General features: G+C 46.8%; 1 protein-coding gene and 1 long non-coding RNA gene across 2 annotated transcripts in view; one reads left to right on the plus strand and one right to left on the minus strand.

Moving 5' to 3' along the window:
* NAV2 (neuron navigator 2) overlaps positions 1 to 17,443 on the plus strand; it is a 773,799-nt gene that overhangs the window by 164,392 nt on the left and 591,964 nt on the right. The gene's annotated exons all lie outside the window — the stretch shown is intronic.
* Positions 1,543 to 14,797, minus strand: LOC100583644. Its single transcript, XR_120908.3, has 4 exons — positions 14,605 to 14,797; positions 10,458 to 10,602; positions 9,108 to 9,303; positions 1,543 to 2,381 (listed from the first exon to the last, which is right to left on the minus strand). It is a non-coding gene; the product is annotated as an uncharacterized LOC100583644 (long non-coding RNA).

The raw sequence follows: 17,443 nt of genomic DNA on the forward strand, positions 1-17,443 counted from the left end.
TGTCATTAGCATGAGTGCTGGGGCCTCAAACCCTCAAAGGAGGCACCTTGGATAATTACATTATGGAGTTTGAGGAGGGGTGTGTGTGTCCTGTGCACCCCGGGAAGGCTGGAATGTCTTGCTCAGCTTTTACTCTATTCCGTAGAAAGGATTATAAAGAGATTAGATGCAAATGCACTTAAGATTTGGCTGATTTGGGCTTGTATTCCCACACTGATTGTTGGGATATTTATTCAACCCGATATTGCAAGATGCTTTTCCTAGGTGAGAGCAGGCACTGCGATAAATGATAATGCAATCAGCAGCAGCAGGCAAGATGAGAAGATAATTGTTTGCCCCACCTTCTCTTTGCTGGTTCTTTAGATTTCATCAGTGTTTCCCCCAAAAGCTTTAGAATCACTGCCCCTAAAACTCTAAGGAGAAAATGAAATTTTATTCTAATGCACTGGGCAGTTGAGCCCCTGACATTTGCTAGAATTGCTTTAATCTTGCCCAAAACATCCAACTGGAAAGAAATAGGAAAAAAAAAATGTTATGAGCTGGGTTTAACAGGCAGGGACCCACTTCAAGAATGGGTCTGAGGTCTTTTCTCATTCCTGGGGTCATTCTTTTACTGGGCATTAGCATTTTTCCAGGAGGATATACCAAATGTTTCAGTTCTTTGACTTTTGCAGGTGCATACAGACTGTTAGATGAGATTGGAAAACTAGAAGCTATTACGCAAGTTGGAGAAATACCAGAAGAACATTTTAAATGGAAAACAGGGACCAAGAGAGATTATATAGAGGAGAACGTGAGAGGAAGAAACACAGGAGTGGTTGTGGATCTGTGAGGGAATGATGGAAACTGTCTTAGGAGATCCAGTGATAAATCTATAGCTCTCTGTTCTAAGCACATTAAGTGTGTGAACTCATTAACCCTCACAGTTACACTATGAGTTTGGTACTATTTTTATGTCTATTTTAAACATGAGGAAACTGGGGTCCAGAGAGGTTGTGGATGCTGTCCTGAAACCTACATGAGAGCCAGTGCTCCATACTGATTTGTTGTCTCCTTCTTTGGTAACAGCAGTAATCATTACAACCATGACAGCATTAATCACAGTGGCTGCAATTCATTGTTTACCATTAGCCAGGCTCTGTGCTGAGCCCTTATGTAGGGCAATCCAGCAGATGCCTCACAAGGGTGTAAATATTTTTATTCCAAATTGTACAGGTGAGGAAACAGGTGAGAGGAGGTTAGTTACGTTGGCAGAGATGGCACAACAGAGCCAGCGCTTAACCCAGGACTGCCTCAGCCTGAAATCCATTGGTCATTGCATGGTGCCCTGTGTATTGTGGCAGGGCCAGCACTTTTTGGGCAACAGCTTACCCAGCCCAGGGCTGATCATTTTGGTTTTTTTCATCTAGGGACACTGGAAAGTAGTCAGCTCTTCTCTTCTTGCTTCTCATGGCTGGGTCTCTTGAGTTATCCTTGGCAGCTGTGTAGTAGGCACACAGACCAACAAGCATAGAGGAATAGAGGCAAGGAAGGGGAGGACTTAGAGTTACGAGGTTTTCACTTTTATTTATAAACTCAAAAAGGGCTGGAATTACACGATATTTATTTGCATACAGCTTTGTGATGTACAATGTATGTTCACATGCTCTATCTTTTTTGATCCCCACGTAAGGCTGTGAGATGGACTTGATTTATTAGTCTTGGTTTTAGGCTGAGGAACAAGTCCAGGAGGTTCAAGTGACTCATCAGGACCACACAGCCAGAAAATAGCAAAGTCTGTTCCTGACTCCAAGTCAGTAGGTTTTGTCAGTCTGTGTTGTTGTTGGAGAGAACAGTCAGGAGACTCATGGACTAACACAAAAGGAATGGATGCGAGAGCAGGCAAAGGTTTGGACCTGCCTTGTCAACCCACAGGACAGGTAGCCCCAGTGGCACAATGGCTCTGGCAGGCAGACAAACCCCAGGATGCTTAAACTGGGATCCAGGGAGGCTTATGTGAAATGTCCAAAATAGACCAGTTTATGGAGACAGAGAGTAGATTGGTGGTTGCCTAATGTTGGAGAAGGGTGGGAAGGGGAAAGGGAGTGACTGCTAATGAATACAGAGTTTTCTGGGGTCAGGGGTGATTAACTCTTCTAAGACTGATCATGGTATGGTGATGGTTGCACAATTCTGTAAATATGTAAAAAACCATCAAAATTGTAGCAGGGAGGGCTAGTACATGAGGAACTCCAGGCTGGGAAGCAGGAGCTATTTCCTGCAGGCTTTCTGGTCCATAAAGCCTCCGGAAGCAGACGCTGTTTACTTCTCACCAGGCAGTAATTGCTGCTTCTCTGCCAGTCTCCATCACCCTTCTTTCTGTTCTGGCCTGGCAGGTGGTGCTGGAGGGAGAAGCCAGAATGAGAGAACCTCTTGTTGCCTGGGCCTAGGTTCCCAGTGGTGACTCCCTTCGGCCCGCACCACTGCTGGAACCCTGCCAAGTTCTGCAGCCTCCCCACAGCCTCAAGCCCTGAGATCCGGCATGGCCACCAGCCTTTCCCTTCTGACCCAGGACATATCAAGCCCAGCCTGAAAAGCAAACGCCTGTCCAAAGACTGCCTGCCAAATAAGAATGGACATAGCCAGTAACAACACATTCTGGGGGCCGTGGCCAGAATTCTGCACATTGCCCTCTGGGTCCCTGCCTAATGCCTTTTGTATGCCAGCCCAGTCTTTGACATTGCTTTGCATGGACAGATTCCAAAGGAAATAGATAAACTCTCTGTTTCCCTTCCCATCAGGAAACCACTTCATTCCCTGGAGAGCTCTCTACCTAGGAGGCTCTGTTGGGACTCTGAGGGTGGAAAGAGGGGAGGGTCTGATCAACTCTGAGAGCTGGGGGCTGCAGGGAGGGTGGCAGTTTGTCTTCAGGGAAAACAGCCTTGCATGGGCTGTAAAGTGAAACTCATAGCTGGCAGCTTGCTTTCTTGGGAAGATTCTGGGTACAGAGGCTGGGGCTTAATTAGAGACAGAGACTAAAACTGGCCTCCAGGAGAGGAGACTGAGTAAGGTGGGCAGTAATGGTAAATGCCTCTGAGATGCCAACTACCAATGGCCCATGTGTCTGGGGAGAACCAGAGAGGTAGGCTACATGGCGGGGAGGGAGTCAGGGAAACAATTAAAAGGAAGGGTCCCATCCCCTGCTGGTAGGCTAAAACCACAAGGTAACTGTTCTGCATTCACATTTTATTTTAGGATCTTAGAGTGAAAGCTCAATTAACTAGAATGGGGCAAAATGACTAATTGGAATTGCTGAATAACTCAGGACCAGGTGGAACCCACTTTTCTGTTTCAACCTTTGCCAGGAGAAAAGAAAATGTTTGAAAATAACTTGGTCTCCTTCTCCTTGTCAGTGCTGGAGAGGGTTTCCCAGCAGTGTGTCTTCATTCTGACATGCCACATAGCCCTTCACAGGCATGCCGCCAGACTACGCAGATCAGCACGATATTGCATTTTGCAATAACTGAATACTTGTGCTGTGACACTGGCTTGGACGATGCTACAAAGAGAGAGATACAGCCCGTAAAGAGGTAAAATAGTGAATCCCTTTGATTTTCTTGAGATATATGAGAACTTTGCTTTGGAAATATGTAGGGGAGCCCAAGAAGGACGATACGCAACTCTACCTGCACAGAGACCCAGGCTGGGGTGGGGGCTGTGTGGAGGGCTGACTAGAATCTTGTGATTTCTGCGGATGCATTTCTAGACCATGCGTGACAAGTGTGATGACCGGGCATTTTTATAGAAAGGGTGAGACTTGCTTCTGCTGCAGCAGTGGTGATGTTATTCTTGCTGACTTGTTTGGTGGTGTTTCATGTTTCTTTATCTCTTCCAGTGTGTCATCCACAGTTTTTGCATTAAAAGGGGTGTTGTTCTCAACCAGAAAAAGTTGAGACACACAGGTGTTGAAAAGCAAGTAGAATGTGGAATGACCCCAATCTTTGCAGTGGCTATTTGCATGCAAAACTGTAGAGTAGGGCTACTTCGGGAAGCCTGGCTGGTTACACAGTCAGATCCCAGGGTGATGGCACCCTGGTGTGGCTGCCACACTCCTTTCATTGTGCATCAGCAGCAGGGCATCTCTGTGGAGGGGACGGAGTGGTGTCCTGGGCCAGGGTGTGGCCTAAGGGGATCTAGTGGTGTAGACAGTCATGGGCCCTGTCCCCATCAAGCACAGGGATGCTTGGCACACTATGTAAATCTCTCCCTTTTGATGCTCCCATTATTTTTGTTTCTTTTGTGGGCCAACTATTATGGGTTGACTTGGATCCTCCAAAAAAGCTATGTTGAAGTCCTAACCCCTAATTCCTCAGAATGTGACCTTGTTTGGAAATAAAGTCATCACAGATGTAATTAGTTAAAATGAGGTTGTTGGAGTGGAGTGAGCCCTTAATCCAATATGACTGGTATAAGAAAAGGAGAGAGACACACACGGGATGGGCAACTCTGTGCAATGAAGAGGCAGAGATTGGAGTGATGCAGCTGTACACAAAGGATGCCAGGGCTTGATGGCCACTACCAGGAGCTAGGAAGATGCAAGGAAGAATTCTACCCTGAGCTCCAGAGGGAGAACGGCCCTGCTCACACCTTGATTCTGGACTTCTAGCCTCCAGAAATGTGAGACAATAAATGTCTGTTCCTTTAAGCCACCCAGTTTGTGGCAGCCCCAGGAGACAAATATGCCAGTCTCTACCCTGCCCCACCATTTCAGCCTGATCTGTATATTTTCTTTTACAATGCTAAGATTTGCACAAAAGTTGGCATCCAGGCCTGCAGGCTGAGGGCTATTCTGCCTCCTCATGATGCTTTTGCGCAGCTCTGCTCCAGGGTGTATTGTGTTTGTCTTGGAGGGTGCCTCTAGCAGGAAAATCTTAATGTTCTCATTTTCAAGCTTGGAGGGAGACTGTTGTCCTCAGTACTAGAACAACAATTCTGTTCACCCAGGGTTTAAGTAATATTCTCTCACCAGATCCTCTCAACACACATTCTGCAGCTCTTTAACATTGCGGTTTTTCTGACCTTATTTTTACCGACATTTTAGGTGAAAATATGTATCAACTCCTCAACCCAATTCTCCCCTTTAGGCCACAGGATTCTCCACACAGCCTGGAAGCTACAGGAATGACCAGAGTACACTTTCTGCGCATCTCAGAGAGACCAACTCACCAGCTGCTTTTATCCCTGACATTTTATTTGAAGGTGTGTTTGACATTTAACCTTAGGGGATGGTCCCTAAATCCATTATGCATTTACTGCCTTGGTGGGACTCACAAAGGAGAGAATTCTGGGTGGCAGGCCAGGCTCTGGGAGAAACTTCCAACACCAGGCCAGTCTCCAACATTGATTTACTTCATGTTCTCTGGAAGTCTCCTGCCCACAGCAGCTGCTCCTTCAAAGAGCGAAAAGTTTTGGACTCATGAGTTGAACCAGAAGAGATGGCTGTAGCCCAGGCAGGTCCAGGCTGTGCTCTGGGCTGAAGCAGGGGCATGAGGAGGAGTTTTTGGGGTCTCTGAGCTGTTTAATTCTACTCATCCACACTTCATTTCAAAATGGTGCAAGGTGACTGGGAGTTTAGAAATCTAGGTTCTCCTTCCCAGCTGAATGTATGACTTTGTAAAGTAGGAAAACAGTAATAGTTAAGAGGATGACCTTTGGGGTTTGGGTACCAGCTCTGAATATGACTAGCCATGTGATTCTGGGCAAATTATATAACTTGTATAAGCATCAGTCTCCTCATCTGTAGAATGGACGGAGTGGTAGAGGGAGATATTCTTAACCTCGTATAGCCAGTGTGGAGAATACAAATTTTCATATTTATAAAGCACATAGCACAATGTCTGGTACACAAGAGTAAATGAAAGCAGGCATTATTTTTCTAGGCAACTCACTGTGTATCTCTGGACCTCTCTTTTTCCATCTATAAAATGGGAGCTCACAGCACTTACAGCTCAAATATTATATTCTATGCCTGAGAGGGAACTTGCAGCCTCTCTGTCCTCTACATTAACCATGTATTGTCTCTACTTCTGTCTTTTACTTTGCCATCATTTTATTTTTAATTGTATTTTTTTCCTAAACATGAACACAATTTTTTAAGTGTAGAAAGCACAAACATAGAAAAAGAAATTTAAAATTCTACAATTTCAGAACCAGAGAGCATTTTCCAATATAACTTTCCAGTTTCTACATATCCTTTTTTTCACTTTGTAATTTCATGTGAACATCTTCCCAGATGCTAATTGCTCTTCAGCAGCATCTTAAATAGTTTGACAACCCAGAGTACAAAAGCCTTGAAAATTATTTGATAAAATATATATTATGGATACTAGAATAGTTTCCAGTTTCCCCTTGATACAAATAACACTGTAAAGCAGTTACTGTGATTCAGGAAGTGATGCTGGAGGCTTGGGCCAGGTGGAAGCAGGGTGGGGGTGGGAAGTGCTAGGACTGTGGTTGCTTTGAAGGTAGAGCCGGGAGGATTTGTTGGTTGATGGGATGAGGCATGTGAGTGACAGAAAGAAATCAAGGTTGATTCCAAGGGTTTCAGCCTGAGCAACTAGAAGAATGGGCTTGCCATTGACTGAGATTGGAAAGGCTCAAGTGCAGCAGGTTTGAGAGAGAATAGCAGGAATTTGGTTTTGAAGGGTTACTGTGGAGATTTCTTTATATGTGCAAGTGGAGATGTCAAATGGGCAGGTGGAGTTATAAGCATGGAATTCAGGAAGATGTCCTGGCTGGAGATATAAGTTAGGATGTCATCAATGTGTAGAGATGGACTTAAAGACTTGAGATCAAATGAGATCTCTAAGGGACTCCAAGAGCTGCAGAACACAGAACAGCTTCTACCACATGATGGGGATCTTTTGTCTTTTTGCTGCAAGTAAAAGGTGACATAGGCCCCTCTTTCTCCTAAGCCAATGGTGTGGAATTGAAGTTTGAGCCCCACAATACCAAATGAACTGCCACCTTTCCTAACAATTCCCATCCCCAAAGTCCAGAACTGCTACCCTCACTAACAACACCGTGGGCAGGAAATCACAGAAGCCTTTCTCAGCTGAGGATTAAAGAGGCTTAAGTTGTGAACACTTTTAAGGCTGATTTATTTACAGCCTATAGGATTGTGCTAATTTGTGCTCCTTGGTTAATTCTTCACCACAACTCATCTCTTTGTTACAAGCAAAATGAGCCATGTCTACTTTCCCTGTTTTGTTTTCCTTTGGCTGATGTTGTGGGACAGGAGCATGAGGGTTTGGGGGAGATGATAGAATGCACTTGCAATTTTGGCTAGCTCTATTTTGGTCCCTCTGACTGTTCAACAACCTCTGCAGAGAGAGAGTGGGAGAAATAAGGACTGCAATAAAGCCGAGGGGCTTCCTGCTGGACTGGTGTTTCCACCTAGATGAGGACCTGAGTTTCCAGAGGCTGGGCAACAGACCAAGGTCACCATATGCAACATACCCAAGTATTCATGTCAGCAGCGGGGTTTTATGAAATTTCAGTGAACAAACAAGAAAGACACAATGGTAGATGAAGTTATTAACAGAGTTAAAAAGATGAAATTTCACCTGGGCATGGTGGCTCACACCTATTATCCCAGCACTTTGGGAGGCTGAGGTGGGAGGATCAACTGAGCCCAGGAGTTCATGACCAGACCAGGCAACACAGCAAGACCCTCTCTCTACAAAAAAAAAAGTAATAATAATAATAAGATGAAATGGGTTTTGCAGAAGAGAAAGGATGTGGGTTGGTGAGAAAGTAGCAGAAGGAATCACTGCTAACTCCCTTCTCCTGGCCTGCGCAGTCCACTTTCTTGGTTTCTCACGCCTCTTACATGATCCCTTTAGAGCCACAGTTTGCAAAAACTCACAGCCACCCTAGTGAAAGCCTGGAGGTTCTGCATGTGAGCATGCCCTGGCATGGTGTTCCTCCTTTGGGGGATTTATTTCCCTGGTTTAAGTCTTTCTGGTTCTGATTCTGAACTCTCACACATCCTGGTTCTGATTCTGAACTCTCACACATCCTTGAGTGGAATCACCAAACCTCTACAGTTTCGATTTCTTCAACTTTTAAATGAGGATAATGATACCTCCTTGCAGAACTTTTGAGAAGATTAAGTAAAACTGCCCACAAATTGCCCATCTGTACCTGGCACTTAGTTCAGTATCATGCACCCCAAACTGACACCAGTCCTGCCTGTCAGGAAGTGGCCAAGTTATTTTTAGCCCTGCAAGGAGGAGGTGGTTGAGCACCAAAAGTTCAGGAGTCATTCCAGAATTTCAGGATAAGCCCCCAGAGGCAGACTAGGCTCTTGGCCAGGCTTATCGAGATACTGCATCATGTACCAGTGATATACCAAACAGCCAGAGGAGGCTCCTAAAGGACTGGTTCTCAGTCAGGGTTCTGTGGTTCCCACCCTGGTGTGCCCTAAGACCCTTTGCAGGTAAGAAAGCCCATTAGGATCAATGGGTAAAAATAATCTTGTTATAGCTGAGGATTTCTACTGATAGAGACATGTCTGCAAAACCAAACATGGACTGAGCCATAGCATTGGGGAACAACTTTGCATTAAGATGGAGGTATAGAATGGCGTCCAGCCTGTGCCATAGAAAGATACTATGTTTGCTGGGAGCAATAGAACTGTGCTTTGTAAAAATACAAGAGGGCATAGCTGGGGCAGTAAACAGTTCCTCTCAAACAGCAGCACAGAGCTAAAGAGGGACAGAGAAGTAGGATGAATAGAGTGGGCTATTGACTTCTTCCTTCTGGGCTTCAATTTCTTCATTTGGGCATGGAAAGATTAATGGATGTTCAACCTTCCTGGATAACAGACTCGTAAGGGAATCTCATCAAAGCCTCATTCATTCAGTCATTCAACCATCCATTCATTCAACACACATTTTGTTATGCATCTATGATGTTCCAGACCCATGCTAAAGATTGAGATTCACAGGGAGTAAAGGGGAAACAGCCTACCCTTACCTTGGCTCAATTGACTTCTATTCTGTTATTTAACATTCAGCCCAGGAAGCTCTCCTGACCCACCCCTTCTCTGTGGTTAGATCAGGTACCTCTATCCCATGCTGAGTGCTGCACATCTGCCATCTGTCTATGCACAGACTTGACATTACTCCACCTCCAACCAGATGTAGAGTTGTTCTCCACGCTGCACTGCAGTCCGTGGTCTGCTTTACAGCTTGGCTGTGTCAGTAGATGTCCTCAGTTAGAACAAAATACCCTGACTTTTGTTGGGCTTTTCCTTCACATCTGTAATTAAATAATCATGTAATTAGTTTATTTGCTTGATCATTCAGCAAACATTTATTAGTTGTTTAACATTCCTCTCATCTGATAAATGAAAGCAGAGATCACATCTGACTTATTCATTCCTGTGTTCCTGGCATGACGTGTAAGAGCTTATAGAGTATAACGATAATAATTGCCTTGGACGGAGTGTTTGCGCCCCTACTCAAAATTCCTATGCTGAAATCTTAACCCTCAATGTGATGGGATTAGGAGGCGGGGCCTTTAAGAGGTAATTAGATCATAAGGGTGGAGCCCTCATGAATGGGATCCACATCCTTATAAAAGGGACCCCATAAAGCTCCCTACCTTTTCTGCTATGTGAGGAAACGAAACGATGAGATGAGAGTCTGCCACCCAGAAGAGGGCCCTCACCAGAACTTGGCCATGCTGGCACCCTGATCTGAGACTTCCAGCTTCTAGAACTGTGAAAAATAAATATCTGTTGTTTATAAGCTGCCCAATCTATGGTATTTTGTTATAGCAGCCTGAAGTAAACAATATTAACAACAATAATAATAATAATAACAAGAACAACCACTCAACTTCATTAATTCATAATTCGTTCCCCAAATCTTTGTGGAATACCTGCCTTCTACCACCAAATACCAACCAGGCCTCTCAGGGCAGGCTTCCCAGGTGCCTGGATAAAATGATGAACAAGGCAGGTGCACAGCTCTGCCTTCGTGCAGCGTGGGCTCTCTTAAGGTGCTTATTGTGTGCTAGGGGCTGTCCTAACTCTTTATGCCTTATTTAATCTTCACGTTTCCTTTTAACATGTGCGCTTTCATTATCACCATTTTATGGGTGGAGCAAATGAGGTACAAAGCAGTAAGTCCCTTGCTCAAGGCCACAGAGCTGGGAGATGGTAGAGGCAGTGTTTGAACCCTGATGATGTAGCTCTAGCTACCTCTGCCACCTAACAGAGTGCGTGCTCTGTAACTAGTTGCTGAGTGAATGAAGGAATGACAGAATCCCCCTTTTCCAGGTTTGACATTCAAGAAGGCTGCCCCTGCCTTGGCTTGAGATTCAGCCCGGCACGTTGATGCACCATGTTACTCCTCCCATCTCATTTAAGCAGATGCTCCAGGCTGAGGCTGGCTGGCTGGAGCACTGACCTGGAGGAGAATGTCCTTCAGCAAAGAGCTCCATGGAGAAAGTGAGGCAAACTGTGTGATCACCAGAGGAGTGATGATTCCACAAACACCAACTGGGCCTCTCAGGGAGATCCTGGGCCTTCTCTGGGAATGCTGAGGCTGGAATCTGTGAAGCGATTTTGAGAATTCAGCTGCAGCATGAACCTGCTAATTAGGGGTTGTGTTTATTGTGTGCTACATAAAGCAGATTAGATTAACTAAGCAAGACGGAAGCATTTTGAGGGATAACTCTTTCTCTCTGGCCCAGGCTTTCTTTAACTTTACTCTTAGGGCCTGAAGGCACTGAGGTCCTTTCTTTGCTGGACCAAAGGAGACAGAGTGTTTCCTGGCAGGGTGCCCAGAGCTCGACTCTCCTCCACGCTCAGGCAGCCGCTGACCACAGGGACCACTGGAAGGATATGGCTGCCTCTAATCCTTTTATTGCGATGCACTCATAAACAAACACTCGTGGGCATTTTACTAGACAACAGCCCAGGAGCTGACATCAGCTCATTTTCAGGCACGCACGGCCAACTACAGATGAATTTTAAAATGCTGCTGAAAACTAGAAAAGTATTAAACGACTTGCCAGGGCGGAAGGGAAGAAGCCATGGGATGCCTTGCCAACCCCGAGGCAAAATCTGCCCCATGGCCTATGAGGCCCACCTGATTGTCTCTGCCTCCCTGTCCCATACCTCATTGTACCTGATTGTCTCTGCCTCCCGATCCTGTACCTCACTGTGGGTTTCAGCCATGCTGCCTGCTTTCCATTCAGTGACAGCTCCTTCCTGCCCCAAGCTCTATGCAAATACTGTTCCCACTTTCCCTCCTTCCTCCTCTTCCATGCTGTAGGGCCCCCTCCCCTATTTTACCCTATCTTTGGAGACCCTAAGCTAAGGCCTCTCATAGAGGACATGAGCTCCCTGGGAATATCAAAGACAGCTCAAATTTCAGGAAGGGGGAACAGGAAGATGCACTTTGCCAAGCGAGGGCCCAGTGGTGTATCTCTAGGTACCTCTGGGTACCAGGTGCTCTGCTGGTCTCAGTCCCAAGCTGGCACTCACAGGAGGCAGGGGCGTGGGCCTTGGGAGAGCAGAGGCCACTGCTGGCTGCCATTACCATTTCATTACTCATCTGCTAATTGTGGCAAATGGGGATTTTACAGCTCCCTTGGCCCGAGCTGTGGGCTGAGGCAGTGGTTTGATGGAGAGGGAATGGAAGACCAGCCTTGGAATCTTTTAAGAAGGCCCATGTGCCTGCCTATCTGGTTCATTTGGACCCTGCAAGCCTGCATTTGGGTCCAACAGCCATTTGGCCATGAGGCAGGGTGTGGTGATGGGCCTGGGAACCCAAACACTCCAAGCTGAACCCTGCCTCTCCCCATCCAGAGAGAAGTCTTCCACTTGGGTCATTCATAGTGGGTGGCCAGTGGTTGCCGCTGGATTTAGAAGAGTGATTGAGTCACGTGCTACTGCTGGGTAGACCCTCTGAGAGGAGGGTGAGGGAGCTGTGAGGAGACACCAGGCTTCCTCTTGGAGACCATGGACCCAGAGGCCAGTTCCCAAGTCCTAGCAGCTGTGAGCCACAGCAGCGGAGAGCCAAGCTTTGAGGAGCACAGGCTCTAGAATCCACAGCCAAATCGGAGCTGGCTCTCTAAGTGATGGGACATTTAGTTTCTGAGTTTTGGGTAAGATGAAATTAGATAATGTACATAAGTGCTCAGCAATAAAGGATCCAGTTATCGGGGAGGGAGAAGAAAATTCTCACGCCCTGTGCAGCGCAGTTTCATTCTTGACCTATCTTATGTGTTAGTGGGGATATTTGAGGAGCCCCTTATCCTATCTGCAGCTCTGTAATACTAACCAATAATTATATCTGACATCAGTGAGCACTTATTGAAGTCCAAGGGCTTCAGTCTTTTGCGTCTGATCTTCACAACCATCCTGCACATAGGCCTTCTGAGATCCATTTTCCAGATGAGGAAGCAGGAATGAGAGGGAATAAATAACGTGCCAATGGTCGCTCCAGCGGAGATGCAAACCCAGGATTGTCCCTCTGCATGGCTCTGGACCAGGGGTCCTCTAGACCCTTCCTTTCTCTTTGGCCACTATCATTCAATCACTTTTGTGAAGAACTGTAGCCAACTACTGTCTCTCCCACCCTCTGCTCTGAGAGGCAGAATTTGGCAGGGGCTAAAACTGGGGTTTTAGAGTTTAGGCAGATGGGTTTGGATCCAGCTCAGTGGCCTACTCGCTGCATGGCTTGGACAGTCATTTGCCCTTTTGGGGACACACTTTTGTTTGTAAAGTGAGGATAAGGCCTGCTACATAGAGAGGTCACAAGACAGTAAATGAGCACAAGGACTTACTGGTGCCCGACATACGCCAGATCCCACTTGCCTTCCTCAAGGATGGCTGTGCCGCTTGGAAGCCACCACACAGCCTCCCTCTTCTGCAGAACAGCAAGAAGGTGGGAGGCAGGATCGAAATGAAGCCACATTGCACCCCTCACAAAGGCATTCCCCTCCCTCCATTGTCTCCAAGCCCACCACTGGAGGAGGAGTCCACTGCCTTATTCTTTTTGATAGAGAGAGGAGTGGTCCAGGGAGCATCTGTTTCTGTGTTTACAGGAGTGTGGCCTCCAGAGGTTTCTGATTTTTAGCGATAAACAGCTTAGAGGATGAGGCCCCACACCTTCAAGAGGCTCACAGTGTCAGCAGTAAGGGGCCAGCAGCAGTGACCCCACCTTCTTCCCTCCTCACCAGCTGGGAGTATCCAGAGTGCCCCTGGCCCCCGCTGGAACCCATGAGGCCCTCCTCAACCTCCTCACCACTGGAGTGCCACTAGTGTGTGTCCAGCCTTCAGATGGTCACTGTCACCACCACTGGCACCTTGTGGCCAGCATTTGAAGTGTTGGACATGCCTTTCTTCACTGTGATACAATTTTTCTGCATAGGAGAAAAATCATGACACTTCTGAATAAGGGAGTTGCTGTGTTATTCTGTAGAAGAGAAAATGCTCTGTCCAAGCTGTTATTTCGCGTCTGTTCTTAAGAACTGTCAGTGTAATTCTCCAATGTCAACAGAATCCTGATGGCATGGCTGCCTAGAGCTCACGTCCTCCACATACCAGCCCCAGCCTACCTCCGGGGTCTTACTTGCAGTTATTATTATTGGGAATAATGATGGCTGTTGATTAAAATAATCATATCATCCACAGCTGAGGACTCACAAGGCATGAGGCCATCTCCTAAGCACTCGACTCATTATCTCACTGGGTTCTCATCGGAGAATTCATCCAGAGGAAGCAGGTGTTAGGTCCCATTTTGCAGTGAGAAATCTGCAGCCAGGAGAGGGTACCTCACTTGTCCCTGGGCTCCTAGACTTCAAAGCTGAAGCTTGTGCTGCTCTGTTGACCATCACTCCACACCCAAGGCTCCCATCTCCTCCACACAAACTCCTTCTCCAGTGAAAACCGCCTCCTGCCCGGTCCTCCTGTGTGCCTTTCACATGCCCTCCTCATGCTTGTCAGGCTGTTCCCTTGATCAGGAAGGCCTTGGGGAGCAGCGAGGTGAAATGGATGGGGCACAGGCTCTGCAGTCAGGAATAGTGCATCCCTCCTGTTCCACTTCCCAGCTCCCAAACTATTTAAGCTTTCTGGGCCTCAGTTTCCCTACCTGGAAAATGGGAAGATGTCATGTCCTCATTGATTTGGTGAGGCAACATACACAAGACATCTGGGTGGTGGCACTGGCTCACCTGTTGAAGTTCTGCCTGAAGTTGGAGGCCCACTTCTGTTTCCTCTAGAGCGAGGCCTTCTCTGACTAACTCAGTCTGGTGACATTTCTTCTTCTTCCGAGCCACTCTTCTTCTTTTCCTCTAGGAAGTCCATGTGCCATGAGGGCAAGGTCCCCCACATTGACTTAATGCCATCGCTTGCACATTGCAAGAGCTTGATCAAGGTTTGCAAAGCAATTGCTCTTCAGGACTCGTCACCATCTGCACCCCACCTTCTTCTCCAGCATCCTCACTCTCTATACCCCAATGTCTTCACTCTTCACCTCCCATTGCCCACTCTGAGCCTCCTGTATCTGACTCCCTGTGTCCCCAGACATTGAGGTTCTCTCTTACCTCCTGGCCTCTCTGTTTATAATGTCTTCCTTCACTTCTTTCCCTGGGTAACTTCTGGTCTTCCTTTAAGATTTAGCCCAGGTGTTTTCTCCTCCTCCAGGAAGTCTTCCAGATACTCCAGGCTGGTTAGATACTCCTCCTCTCCATTCCCACAGCCTCTGACTTCTCTCTTAGCACTTGCCAATCAGTATTTGTCCTGTTTGTTCACCTCTCTATCTCCCCTGGTAGGATATGATCCCCTGAGGGTAGGGACCCTGTTGTTGTCATCTCTGGAGCCCTGGCATTTGACATGGTAGCCACCACAAAGCCAGTATTTGTTGAGTAGATGGATGACTGGAGGAATGAGCACCTAGCTGAAAAATTCTGCACATCTGCCACTTGGAGTATCTGCCGGTTGGGTTATGCAACGTCTGTGTGCGTGATGTCACTTGGCCACCTTTACCTTTGCGTCCAAGAGACTGTGCTAGCTTGTAAGGGAATGGGACACAGTACTACGGAGCTGTGTGTAAATCTGCATGTGCATTTCGTGCCTCCAATTCAAACCTTGTTCATTAGCACGGCAATTAACAGCAGAGCCTAATGACAGATGGCCCAGCTCTGCACCTGAACCCCTGGCTCCTTGGCAGGCTTGGAGCAGGGCAGGCACGTCTGGCATGGTTGATGTTTTCATTGATCTAGTGAGTTCAGCTCCCAGGGCTGCCGGCTATGGAGACGGTGAGCTGACGTCAGTGCTGGCATTGGTTGGGGGCTGGGCCTAAAAGGGCCAGGCTTGTAACAGACTCTTGGAAAGCCTGCAGAAGTTTGGGGACTTTATTGTTTGTATCTTTTTTTTAAGATATTAATTTCACATTGGGAAGTCCCAGCACCCCACTCTCAAATTTTCCTAAGCTCTAAGGACTTCCCTAGGAGACAGTGTCTCTTTCTTGCTAATTCTTTACAAGTTTCTGGGCTTTCTACAATCGTTATTTAGGACTGTGATATCCAGGCCCTTTGGCTTCAGCTAACAGACACTTACAGCTTAGTGTTTAGAGTGGTATAAGATCAGTGTTGTGTAAACACAATTACATTTAGCAAGTTTGGAGACATGGGTTTTTTTTCTTCCTGTTAATCCCGGGTTTGAATTGGCTTCCTGGTTATTACCCTGTGAATGACATTCGTTTCTCCATAAAAGAAATATCAAATTGGTGTTCAAATTGTTGTCTGGGTCATAAATTCAAGCTAAAGTGCAGCGTCCTAAGCCAGAGTGGATTTCACAGAACTGGAGTTCATTAGAGCTAGAAAGGATCTTTCTGTCCAACCCATGTCATTGACAGATGGGGAAACTGGGCCCCAGAGAGGTGCATTGATTTGCCCAAGGACACACAGCAAGCAGGTGGCAGAGCTGAAGCCATGCGTTGGTCTCCAGTGGCTTCTTTCCTACACCATGTTTCAGATCATCAGAAATGCTCAGGCTTTGCTGTGTGCCAATCCCAAACCACTCTAGCATGAATTTCTTAAGTAGTGTTGGATATGCTTCCTTCAGCCTGCCACCAAACTTGGTCTGAGTGAAATAGAAGAGGGGGCTCAGGCAGAGGAAGTGAGGACTACGGTCTATCCTTAGTGATGTGGAAACCACACATCTTGTTTAGGAAAGTGTTGACAAGTCTGTGTGCCCAGGGAGCCATGCAGGGGAAGAAGGTTAGAAGGCTGGGGAGTCTCCGAGGTAGTAAGCAGCTTCAGTGAGAACCTGCCCATCTTTGCAAAGTGGGCACTTCTCTCAGTGAGGGGGTTGCAGGCAAAACTGCAGGGATAGTTTTGTTCCCGCAGAAGAAGTGGTTGGAGAAATACCCATCACATCCTGGAACAGTGCCCTCATTCTGCATTTTCTTATCTAGGAGACAAAAAATGCCTCCTGGAGATAACCTACCTGCCCTCCCTTCCTTTGAGGAAGTTTAACCTTTCCCCCTCATTGATATGGAATCCCAGGTATTTATCTGATGACCTGCTGAGATTGGTAGTTCTGAAAAACCAGTCTTCAGGCTTATGGGCAGCTGGACGAGTATCCTAGGGTGGAGGCCCAGGTCTCAGGGATAGGTCCCACCTCTCCTGATAATGTTCCCCGCCTCCCTGTCAGGAGGTGCAAAGGTTTGGGTGGGCATTGTGAAATGTTGCCCCAGAAGAAGGGTTCCTTCTCTCTCAGCATCATGCTGAGAGGTCCACACACGGCCCTACTGCCACAGTATCACCAAGGCAGACCTGTCCTTTCTGCCTTGTCTTTTTAAAAAAATCACCCCAGGGCCATTATAGCTCCTCCTGGTTCCTGATTCACTGTGTATTTTAATCAAGCATAACTCTTAGAATGAGCAGAACATGACTTCATTTTTGTCTCTCAGTGTTTTCTTCTCCCCTGCAGTGAAAACTCAAAGAGGGCCCACAATGTTTTCGCCCTCTGTTAGGTAAGATCTTGCATAACTTGAAGTCACAAAACACAGTCTCAGTTCTGTAATTGGAATTCCCAGTCCTGTGTGCTAATTCCAACTCTGCATTTGAATTGGAGATCAATCTTCTCCCCTTCTCTTTATAAAGTCAGCTTCAGAGCCAGCCTTGTCTCAGGGGAATGAGTATGATTGGCCTCTTATATCTTTCTCTGTTCTTTTTTCACCCATTGTTTACTCACTGCACACTCCAGGATTGGATGAAGAAGAAGGGGAAAAGAGGGAAAGACAGTTCTTAATTCCCTGGTGTGCTTGTGCTTATTGGCAGACCCTTAAAACCCACTCTGCAGCAGAGGTCTTTCCCACTTTCTCAGAGTCCCCAGGATGGCTGGGGAAGCTCTCCTACAGTCCCCTGACCTGGCTGA

The sequence above is a fragment of the Nomascus leucogenys genome, chromosome 15 (assembly GCF_006542625.1).
Source record: "Nomascus leucogenys isolate Asia chromosome 15, Asia_NLE_v1, whole genome shotgun sequence".
Classification (NCBI taxonomy): Eukaryota; Metazoa; Chordata; class Mammalia; order Primates; family Hylobatidae; genus Nomascus; species Nomascus leucogenys.